The sequence below is a fragment of the Arachis ipaensis genome, chromosome B9 (assembly GCF_059453495.1).
Source record: "Arachis ipaensis isolate K30076 ecotype BB chromosome B9, ASM5945349v1, whole genome shotgun sequence".
NCBI lineage: Eukaryota > Viridiplantae > Streptophyta > Magnoliopsida > Fabales > Fabaceae > Arachis > Arachis ipaensis.
The window spans coordinates 23,565,210-23,577,529 of record NC_142444.1 but is presented as its reverse complement, the minus strand read 5'-3'; the positions used below and the strand labels follow the sequence as shown (position 1 = coordinate 23,577,529).

The window sequence follows — 12,320 nt, the reverse complement described above, 5'->3', positions numbered from 1 at the left end:
TTGACTTGCTGACTCAATATTTTATTCTGAGCCAATATTACATTCAGAGTATCAATCTCAAAAACTCCTTTCTTCTGTGTCACCCAATTATTCACAGGATTTCTTTCAGAAGTATACATGAACTGGTTATTTGCAACCATTTCAATGAGTTCCTGGGCTTCTGCAGGCGTCTTCTTCAGATGAAGAGATCCACCAGCAGAGTGGTCCAATGACATCTTGGATAATTCAGACAGACCATCATAGAATATACATAGGATACTCCATTTTGAAAGCATGTCAGAAGGACACCTTCTGATCAATTGCTTGTATCTTTCCTAAGCTTCATAGAGGGATTCACCTTCCTTCTGTCTGAAAGTTTGGACTTCCACTCTAAGCTTGCTCAACTTTTGAGGTGGAAAGAATTTGGCCAAGAAGGCATTGACTAGCTTTTTTCAAGAGTTCAGACTTTCTTTAGGTTGTGAGTCCAACCAGGTCCTAGCTCTGTCTCTTACAGCAAAGGGAAAAAGCATAAGTCTGTAGACCTCGGGATTAACCCCATTGGTCTTAACAGTGTCACAGATTTGCAAGAATTCAGCTAAGAACTGATAAGGATTTTCCAATGGAAGTCCATGAAACTTGCAATTCTGCTATATTAGAGAAATTAATTGAGACTTAAGCTCAAAGTTGTTTGCTCCTATTGCAGGAATTGAGATGCTTCTTCCATAGAAGTCAGAAGTGGGTGCAATAAAGTCACCAAGCATCTTCCTTGCATCTCTACCATTGTTGTTATTTTCGGCTGCCATGTCTTCTTCTTTTTCGAAAATTTCTGTTAGGTCCTCTCCAGAGTTTTGTGCTTTAGCTTCTCTTAGTTTCCTCTTCAGAGTCCTTTCAGGTTCAGGATCAGCTTCAACAAAAATGTTCTTATCCTTGTTCCTGCTCATATGAAAAAGAAGAGAACAGAAAAGAAGAGGAATCCTCTATGTCACAGTATAGAGATTCCTTTATGTGAGTAGAAGAATAGAAGAAAGAAGGGAGAAGAAGAAGAATTTGAACACACAGAGAGGGAAAGGGTTCGAATTATAAGAAGAAGAGAAGCGTTAGTAAATAAATAAAATAAATAGAAAGAGATGAGAGAGAGAGAGTATTCGAATTTTAATTTAAAATAAAAGAAAAATATTTTTATTTTTATTTTAATTATTAGTTAGAATTCGAATTTATTAAAAGAAATAAAATAAAATTAAAATTTAAAACAATTAGTTAATTAAAAAGAATTTTAAAAAAGTTGTTAGTGGTTTTCAAAAATTAGAGAGAGAAAAGTAGTTAGGTGATTTTGAAAAAGATAAAAATAGTAAACTTTTAAAATTAAAACAAAAAGTCAAGTAGTTAATTGAAAAAGATTTGAAATTCAATTTTGAAAAGATAAAAAGTTAGAAAAAGATTTTGAAATTAAGTTTTGAAAAGGATATGGTTGAAATCTATTTTGAAAAAGATTTGAAAAGGCGGAAATTAAAAAGATTTGATTTTTTGAAATTAAAGTTGATTACTTGACTAACAAGAAACTAAAAGATATGATTCTAGAATTTAAAGATTTGATCCTTTCTTAATAGGCAAGTAACAACTTGAAATTTTTTGAATCAAAACATTAATTGTTAGTGATAATTTCAAAAATTATGAATTGAAATTAAGAAAAAGATTTTTGAAAATTAATTTTTGGGATTTTCGAAAACATGAAAGAAAAATGAAAAAGATTTGATTTTTAAAAAAATTTTAAAAAGATAGAATTTTTAAATTGAAATTTTGACTTGACTAACAAGAAACAACCAAATTTTGAAAATTTTTTGACTAAGTCAACCCCAAAATTTCGAAATTTATTAGAAGAATAAGGGAAATATATATATATATATATATATATATATATATATTGAATTTTTAATGAGGAGAGAGAAAAACAAACAAATGAAACAAAGCATAAAAATTTAAGATTAAAACAAATAATGCATGCAAGAACACTTTGAATGTCAAGATGAACACCAAGAATACTTTGAAAATCATGATGAACATCAAGAACAGTTTTTTTTGAAAATTTTTAAGAAAAGAGACACATGGAAGACACCAAACTTAAAAATTTTTAATGTTTAGACACTAATAATTAAAAATTGCATAAGAAAAATAAGAAAAGATATAAAACAAGAAAATATACAGATCAAACAAGAAAAATCATCAAGAACAAATTGAAGATCAATGAAGAACACAATGCATATATTTTTTGAAAATTAAAGAAAAATTAAAAAGATGCAATTGACACCAAACTTAAAATTTGACACAAGACTCAAACAAGAAGCAGAAAATTTTTGGTTTTTATGATTTTATTATTATTATTTTTTTTTTGTATTTTTTGAAAATTATGTTTGGAAAAAGAAAAGAAAGAAATTCAAAATTTTTAATAAGAATTCCAGAAATCATGCAATGTTAGTCTAAAGCTTCGGTCCAAAAGAATTAGACATGGCCAAATGGCCAGCCAAGCTTTAGCAGAACATTACATACAACAGCTAAATTGATGGGAACCAAAAGGCTCTTGCAAAGATAAGTGAAAACCTTGGTCCAAAAGATTAGACATGGCTTAACAGCCAGCCAGGATTCAGCATATCTCATGAAACTCTAGAATTTGTTCTTAAAAACTCTGAAGAACATATATGTTTTATTTTTTTTTCGAAAATAAAATTAAAAAGCTTAAACATAAAATAAAATTACCCAATCTAAGCAACAAGATGAACCGTCAGTTGTCTAAACTTGAACAATTCCCGGCAACGGCGCTAAAAACTTGGTGTGGAAAATCGTGATTCACACTTTTCACAACTCCACACAACTAACCAGCAAGTGTACTGGGTCGTCCAAGTAATACCTTACATGAGTAAGGGTCGATCCCACGGAGATTGTCGGCTTGAAGCAAGCTATGGTCATCCTTGTAAATCTCAGTCAAGCAGATTCAAATGGTTATGAGGTTTTGATATTTAAAAGATAAATAAAACATAAAATAAAGTTACTTATGTATTTCATTGGTGGGAATTTCAGATAAGTGTTTGGAGATGCTTTGTTGCTTCTGAACCTCTGCTTTTCTATTGCCTTTTTCCAATCATGCGTGCTCCCTTCCATGGCAAGCTGTAAGATCCTCTCAGTGAAAATGGTCCTCTACGGTTTCTGTCACGGCTAATCAACTGTCGGATTTCTCGTCTCGGATAAAAAATACCAGGCACAGCTACCGCATGGCTAATCATCTGTTGGTTCCCACTAATGTCTGAATAGAATCCATTGATCCTTTTGCACACTGTCACTGTGCCCAACATTCGCAGGTTTGAAGCTCGTCACAGTCATCCCTTCTCGGATCCTACTCGGAATACCACAGACAAGGTTTAGACTTTTCGGATCCCAGAAATGCTGCCAATGATTCTAGCCTATACCATAAAGATACTAATCTCACGGACTCGGTCTGTGTATTAGATATCCAAGAGATACGCACTCAAGCTGTCGCCCAATGACTACGTTGAGCTCAGATAGAACGGAAGTGGTTGTCAGGCACGCATTCATAGAATTGAGAATAATGATGAGTGTCACGAATCATATCATTCTCCAGATTGAAGTACGAGTGAGTATCTTAGAATAGAATCAAGCGTGATTGAATAGAAAACAGTAGTAATTGCATTAATTCATGAAGAACAGCAGAGCTCCACACCTTAATCTATGGGGTGTAGAAACTCCACCGTAGAAAATACATAAGTGAAAATAGGTCTGGGCATGGCCGTGAGGCCAGCCTCTATTCCAAAGGTCTAAGGACTAAACATCTAGAGATGGTGAATACAATAGTAAAAAGTGCTATTTATACTAAACTAGTAACTTAGGTTTATAGAAAATGAGTAACTAAGTGCAGATAGTGCATAAATCCACTTCCGGGGCGCACTTGGTGTGTGCTTGGGCTGAGCATTGAGCTTTACACGTGCATAGGCTGTTCCTGGAGTTAAACGCCAGCTTGGGTGCCAGTTTGGGCGTTTAACTCCAATTCTGGTGCCAGTTTGGGCGTTTTATGCTAGAAAGTTTTAGGCTGGCTTTTAGCGCCAGTTTGGGCCATCAAATCTCCGGAAAAGTATGAACTATTATATATTGCTGGAAAGCCCAGGATGTCTACTTTCCAACGCAAATAAGATCGCGCCAATTGGGCTTCTGTAGCTTCAGAAAATCCAATTCGAGTGCAGGAGGGTCAGAATCCAACAGCATCTGCAGTCCTTTTTCAGCCTCTGAATCAGATTTTAGCTCAGGTCCCTCAATTTCAGCCAGAAAATACCTGAAATTATAGAAAAATACAAAAAATCATATTAAAGTCTAGAAATATGATTTTTGCATTAAAACTAATAAAAATATAATAATAAGTAACTAAAACATGCTAAAAACTATGTAAAAACAATGCCAAAAAGGGTATAAATTATCCGCTCATCAATGCTTCTGTTTGAAACCATCTTAATATCCTGGTTCAAGAGAGTGTTCGGGCAGCTGGGGTGTACACAAAACTTCTTGATATTTTTGAGAAGAATCCTCTTAGCTCTTTGGGTTCTATCCACAAAGTTGAAGAGCTGAAGGGGAGGATTCTCCTTTATCAGGAAGAAGAGACTTTTAGAGGATGTCACTGGTTTGAAGGAGGAGAGGTCCCGACTTCAGGAGAGGGAGAAGAAGTTAATGGCCCAATGTGCCATGGCGGAGGGTCTGAAAGAGAAGGTGGAGCAGAACTATGTTAGGGTCTTCACCGACAACATCGACCTTCAGCGGGAGTTGGAGAAAGGTAGGGAGGCTTATCAGGATCTGGAGGACTCTGTGGCGGAGAGCTCGGAGGAAGCCTGGAGGATCTTTAAGGAGTAGGTAGGGGTCATTGCTCTTGGCCTGGACCTTTCTCCTCTTGATCCTGATAAGATTGTTGTGAACGGGGCTATTGTTTCTCCTCCCTGACCTGAGACGGATTCCGAGCTGAAGACCCGTGGTCAAAGACTTGAAGAGTCTATTCTTCGTGAGGATCAACAAGAGGGATCTCAGCCGACATCTTCAGGCGTTCCAACTCCTGCTGTTGAAGAGATTGCTCCGTCCTCTCCTGCTGCTGACCCGACCTCTCTGCCTTCTGGTGATGCTGACCTTCCTGCTGTTTAATTGTTTTCTAGCTATTGTGGGGCCCGGCCTGTGGGCCTCTTCTTTGAACAATTTTATCTTTTTATGTGGTGGTGGTTTGCTCTTGACATTTTCTGGCCTTTTATGGCCATAAACAAAAAATGCTTTAATTCTTGCCCCCCTTTTTTGGATAAGGGGTTTAAGCTTAATTGCCGTACGCATGCTTTCTATGATTTTTGCTTTTGTTAGGCTTTTTATAAAAAACGCTTTTGATCTTTTTGTTTTTGGAAAAAACCTTTTATCTGGGCAGGCTGTGCTTTTGTCTAAATTGTCTTAGGCTTTCTAAAGACTTAAGCCAGCTTCTACTTCTGATTTTTGATGGTTTTCCTTTTTTTCTCTTTCTGTATTTCTTATGAATTCAAATTTCTCTATCTGAATTGTTCGTGACTTAGGTTATTTTCGCGATGCATTTCAAGTTTTCTCGGTTTTTCCGACTTGTTAGTCGTAACCCTTCCGAGTTATCATGATCTGCTTTTATAACCTCTTTACACCGACTTGTACCTCGTCGTTTTATCCTGCCGACCTCGTAGGTCGGACATGAGATTTTCACGTTTCATTGAGCTTAAGTCGGCGCGTTTCATAGAAAAAATGATAGTAACTTAATGGAATATACAAAGAGATGTAGAAAGATCTTTATTTATTGATGAAGGTACTTTTTGCTACTAAGGGGTTGAAAATTGTTGCCCTTTAGCCTCCACTTTGATGCTTCGTTAAAACCCCCTTCAGAAAAACCCTTCTTTTTTGGGAAAAAACTATGAAGTTGGGAAAAAGAGTACATCAGGGAGTTCGCTTTTAAATATAGTACCTTTTCATATTACAATCATGCCACGACCTAGGTAGTTCGGTACCGCTCAAGTCGGTTACCTTATAGTATCGCTTTCCTAAGACTTCAGTTATCTTATATGGCCCTTTCCAGTTAGCAGTAAGCTTTCTTTCCCCTGATTTGTTGACTTCGATGTCATTTCTAATCAAGATTAAGTCGTCTGGGGCGAAGCTTCTTCGAATGACTTTCTTGTTGTATCTACTTGTCATCCTTTGCTTCAGCGCTCCTTCTCTTATCTGGGCTAGTTCTCGGACTTTAGGGAGTAGCTCGAGCTCTTCTTTGTGTCCCTGTACGTTGCCAACCTCGTCGAAGAAACTCACCCTTGGACTTTGCTCATTGATTTCAATTGGTATCATGGCTTCCATGCCATAAGCAACTCAGAAGGGTGTTTCTCCTGTGGCAGACTGAGGTGTAGTCCGATAAACCCATAGTACTTGAGAGAGTTCCTCAGCCCATGCTCCCTTTGCATCTTGCAACCTTTTCTTCAACCATGCCAGTATAACTTTATTGGCTGCCTCGGCTTGCTCATTTGCTTGTGGGTGCTCTACCGAGGTGAACTGGTGCTTGATTTTCATACTGGCTACCAGGTTTCTAAAGTTAGAGTCGGTGAACTGAGTGCCATTATCAGTGGTGATGGAGTGAGGAATTCCATACCTTGTGATAATATTTTTGTAGAGGAACTTTCGACTTCTTTGGGCTGTGATGGTGGCTAATGGCTCTACTTTGATCCACTTTGTGAAGTAGTCTACTCCCACTATTAGGTATTTTACTTGTCCATGCGCTTGGGGAAAGGGTCCTAATAGGTCCAGTCCCTACTTCGCAAAAGGCCATGGAGAAGTTATGCTAGTGAGTTCTTCGGGGGGAGCGATGTGGAAGTTTGTGTGCATTTGGCATGGTTGACACTTCTTTACGAACTCGGTGGCATCTTTTTGCAAGGTTGGCCAGTAGAACCCGGCTCAGATGACTTTCCTAGCCAAAGACCTTGCTCCTAGATGATTTTCGCAGATACCATTATGGACCTCCTCTAAGACTTCTGTCGTCCTTGAGGTCGGGACACACTTCAATAACGGTGTTGATATCCCCCTTTTATAAAGGATATTTTTCACCAGGGTATAGTTTTGTGCTTTCCTCCGGATTTTCTTGGCTTCTTTTTTCTCTTTGGGTAGGATGTCGAATTTCATGTATTCGATTAGTGGGTTCATCCATCCGAGGTCCAATCCGGATACTTCAAGGATGTCTTGTCTGTCCTCTATTTTTGTAACTGAGGGTTCTTGGAGAGTTTCTTGGATCAGGCTTCTATTATTCTCTCCTGGCTTGATACTTGCTAGTTTGGAGAGTGCGTTTGCTCTGCTGTTGAGATTCCAAGTTATGTGTTTGACCTCGGTCTCTGCAAAGCGCCTAAGACACTCCAAGGTTTTGTCTAAGTACCTCTTCATATTGGGGTCTTTAGCCTGATATTCTCCATTTATTTGGGAGGTCACCACCTGAGAGTCGTTCAAGATGATTACTTTGGCCACACCGACTTCTTCTGCCAGTTTTAATCCTGCAATCAAGGCTTCATATTCTACCTGATTGTTGGAAGTTGGAAATTTAAACTTGAGGGATACTTCTACTTGTGTTCCCTCTTGGTTGACCAGTATGATGCCTGCACCACTTCCGACTTTGTTGGAGGATCCATCCACATATAGCTCCCATGTAGTGGAGGCTTCCTCTTGGCCTCCTGCATATACTGCCACAAAGTCGGTGAGGCATTGAGCTTTAATTGCCCGTCTGAGTTTCGTATTTTAAGTCAAACACGAATAGCTCTATGACCCGTTGAACCATTCTACCCGCAATATCCGTCTTCTGAAGGATTTGATTCATGGGTTGGTTCGTTTGAACTCTTATTGTGTGATCTTGAAAATAAGGCCGTAGCCTTCGAGAGGCTACTATTAAGGCATACGCAAACTTTTCGAGTTTTTGATACCTTAATTCAGGGCCTTGTAGAACTTTGCTGGTGAAGTATACAGGATGCTGTTCGACCTCGTCTTCCCGTATTAGAGATGATGCTACAGCTTTGTCGACTACAGACAAATACAGGACGAGTTCTTCCCCAATTTTAGGTCGGGTCAGAATGAGAGGCTGGCTTAAAAACCTTTTGAACTCCTGGAATGCTTCTTCACATTCAGAAGTCCATTCGAACTGGCATCCTTTTCTTAGTAGAGAGAAGAGTGGCAGGGATCTAAGTGCTGATCCTGCCAAGAACCTAGAGAGAGCTGCAAGTCAGCCATTCAACTGTTGGACCTCCTTTAAGCAAGTCAGGCTCTTCATTTCTAGGACGGCTTTGCATTTGTCGGGGTTGGCTTCAATCCCCCTTTGCGTGAGCATAAATCCTAGAAATTTTTCTGCCTCCACCGGGAAGGTGCATTTTGTGGGATTCAATCTCATCCCATGCATCTTAATGGTGTTGACGACTTGTGATAGGTCGGTCAAGAGGTCGTCCTCATCCTTGGTTTTTACTAGCATATCGTCTACATAGACTTCCATTAAGCTCCCAAGGTGAGGGGAAAACACCTTATTCATTAGCCTTTGATACGTGGCTCCTTCATTTTTCAATCCAAAAGGCATGACCACATAACAATAGTTTGCTCTTGGCGTGATGAAAGATGTCTTTTCCTGATCCGGCTTGTGCATCGGAATTTGATTGTATCCCGAGTACGCATCCATAAACGACAAGTATTGATACCCAGAGCTGGAATCTACCAAGGTATCAATGTTAGGAAGTGGATAGGGGTCTTTGGGACACGCCTTGTTCAGGTCGGTGTAATCGACGCACATCCTCCACTTGCCGTTTTGCTTTTTGACCAGCACCACATTTGCTAGCCACGACGGATATTTAACCTCTTTTATGAAGCCAGCTTCCAGGAGGGCTTGTACTTGTTCTTCCACTACTTGAGCTCGCTCAGGTCCGAGCTTCCGTCTTCTCTGTTGCACAGGTCACGACCCGGGGTATGCTGACAGTTTGTGCGACATGAGCTCGGGATCTATTCCTGGCATGTCGGAGGCCTTCCAGGCGAAGAGGTCAGAATTTTCTCGTAGGAGTCTTATAAGCTTCTGCTTCAAATCTTCTTTCAGGTTGGCTCCTATGTTAGTGTTTTTTCCTTCCTCTTTTCCAACCTGTACCTCTTCGATTTTTCCCCCGGATTGTGGTCACAACTCTTCTTTAGCTCTGATTCCTCCGAGCTCAATGGTGTGCACTTCCTTACCCTTTCCTCTCAGGTTCAGGCTTTCGTTGTAGTATTTCCTTGCCAATTTCTGGTCTCCCCTAATGGTTGCAATTCCCTCTAGTGTTGGGAATTTCATGCAAAGGTGGGGAGTGGACACCACTGCTTCGATCCGATTTAGAGTGGTTCTGCCTATTAGGGCATTGTAGGCTGAACCCACATCGACAACTATGAAGTCAATACTCAGAGTTTTGGATTTTAACCCTTTTTCAAAAGTTGTGTGGTGGGGTATGAATCACAGTGGCTTTATTGGTATATCCCCTATCCCATATAGGGTATCAGGGTAAGCTCTTAACTCTTTTTCATCTAGCCCCAGCTTATCAAATGCCGGTTTGAAAAGGATGTCGGCTGAGCTCCCCTGATCTACCAGGGTTCTGTGATGATGGAAGTTGGCAAGGATCATAGTTATCATGACTGGATCATCATGTCCAGGAATGATTCCTTGCCCATTTCCTTCGAAGCCCCCAACCTAGTAGACTTCTTTCAGGTGTCTTTTTCGACATGATTTTGTGAGACCACCTCCAGCAAACCCTCCTGAGATCATGTGTACATGACTTTTTGGAGTTTGTGGTGGTGGGTCTCTTCGATCCTCGTCATCTCGCTTCCTTTTGCTATGGTGGTCCGATCTTTCCATGAGATATTTGTCCAACTGACCTTCCTTGGCCAGTTTTTCTATCACACTTTTGAGGTCGTAACAATCATTTGTTGAGTGACTATATAGCTTATGGTACTCACAGTAGTCGCCACGACTCCCCCCCTTTTATTTTTGATGGGCCTAGGGGGAGGTAGTCTTTCGGTATGGCAGATTTCCCTGTACACATCTACTAGGAAAACTCGCAGAGGAGTGTAGGAGTGATATCTCCTAGGCCTTTCAGGGCCGACTTCCTCTTTCTTCTTGGGTTCTTTTTCTCTCTCTTTTGATGAGTGAGATTGTCCCAATCGCCAACTTGGCTCTCGAAGCCTGGCGTTTTCCTCCATGTTGATGTACTTCTCCGCTCTTTCCTGTACATCACTCAGGAAGGTGGGGTGCCTTTTTGAGATGGACTGGGAGAAGGGGCCTTCTCAGAGTCCATTTACTAGGCCCATAATCACTGCCTCTATGGGCAGATCTTGAATCTCCAAGCATGCTTTATTGAACCTTTCCATGTAGTCCCTCAAAGGTTCTCCGACCTCCTGTTTTACTCCCAGGAGCTTGGTGCGTGCTTGACTTTATCCTTTTGGATGGAGAATCGCATGAGGAATTTCTGCGAGAGGTCGTCGAAACTACTGACTGACCTCGGGGGAGACTATCGAACTATTTTATCGCTGCTTTAGTTAGGGTTGTCGGGAAAGCCTTGCAGCGAGTAGCATCAGAAGCGTCGGCTAGGTACATCTGACTTTTAAAATTGCTTAAATGATGCTTCGGATCCGTAGTTCCATCGTAGAGGTCCATATCAGGGCTTTTAAAGTTCCTTGGAACTTTTGCTCTCATTATATCCTCACTAAACGGATCTTCTCCTCCCAAGGGAGAGTCTTCTCGGTCGCTGCGAGAGCTTCGACCTTTAAGAGCAGATTCTAATCTCAGGAGCTTTTCTTCAAGCTCCTTTCGTCGCTCGATTTCGCTTCTCAGGTTTCTCTCTGCTTCTCGTTGTCGTTCCAACTCTTGCTCCAACTGCTCCAGACGTCCCTGGTGACCATGGAACAGTCCCAGGAAGTCAGCTGCGTGGAGCTGTCCTTCTTTACCTGACTCGCGCCCTTCAGAGGAGTTTGCCTTCGGGTTGTTGTTTCCAACGTCCTGATTTTCCTGCTCAGAATTGGACGTTCTGTGGCCGTCTTCGTGCGAGTCATCCGCCATTACTGGTTGATCCCTCGGGTCCCCGGCAACGGCGCCAATGTTACGATGGGTAACCGGAGATTGATGGGCTGGATTTGTGAGGTTGGCCCAATCATTTGAAGGAGGAGGTTCCCAGCTAGGTTCACGTTAGGAAGCCGCCTTCCGACTTGCGTGTGTGAAGGAATGCGGGGTGGTACCTGCAAAGACACTCTGATGCTTAAGTCAGCAAGGGTCTAAGCAAGTTTTTAGAGTATTGGAACTTAAAGATACCTGATGAGTGTCAGTGTATTTATAGTGGTGAACCAATAACCACCGTTGGAGTAGTTCCACCTTTTTAGGTGGATAACCGTCCCTTTATCTTAGGAAAGTTGAGATATGCCTCCTGGAAGTAGGTTGAGAGATTTTAGGGGCAGTTATTTCTTTGAATAAGGGTTATCTTCCAGCTAATCTTTAACTCCGACTTCCTCAAGGTAATTCTGTGTTGGAACCGACTTCTTACGAGGAGGTCGGTGTCGTGTGAAGGCCAATCTTTGGATTGGGCCTTTTATTTTAGACCTGGGCCTTAATGTTGGACCAGGGTATGAACAGTACATAATATCTAAATTTATACTATTAATTATTTAAATTTGTATCATTATAAGAAGGGAGTATTATTATTGAGCTATAATCATTGACCAAGATTTGTTATATTGTTATGTTAAAAAATTTTCTATTTTGTTTTATTTTAGTTTGTATGTTGAAAATTTAGTTGAATAATGTTGAATTGGGTTTAACAATATTAAATGTATTTGAATTGGGTTTAATTTGATATATTTTAGTTGAATTATATAAAATTTTATCATGGTTGAGATTTTTTATTTTTTAAAGTTTAATATTCACATATACTCGTGGGTATCCGCTTCCTCCGTAGTAAAAAAATAAATGAAAACCCGTGACAGATATAAGACAAAAATAGGAAGAATTTTTTAAATGGAGACAAAAAGCAAAAAGAAAATTTCGACCATGTGAATACCTATTATCACCTCTAATTAGACTTGAGAGAGTATCTAACTTGGTCTAAATTTATTAATTTGGGCAAGGAGTTTGTGCCACAACCTTCTTGAAGGTGCTATGACACCATTGCCCATACTATTGCATGGCCCGACTTGGTACTCTTTGTGTGATGTTAGAAGGGATGTGTTTGGTTGAGCAGCTAAAATTTAGTTGAGATGACATATTAGCATGTTCTTTAAAATGT

General features: G+C 40.1%; 1 non-coding gene across 1 annotated transcript; it reads left to right on the top strand.

The window, feature by feature from the left end:
- The first annotated feature begins 269 nt into the window (after positions 1-269).
- On the top strand, positions 270-377 carry LOC148544026 (small nucleolar RNA R71). The gene has a single exon (XR_015901388.1). It is a non-coding gene; the product is annotated as a small nucleolar RNA R71 (small nucleolar RNA).
- Positions 378-12,320: the final 11,943 nt, after the last annotated feature.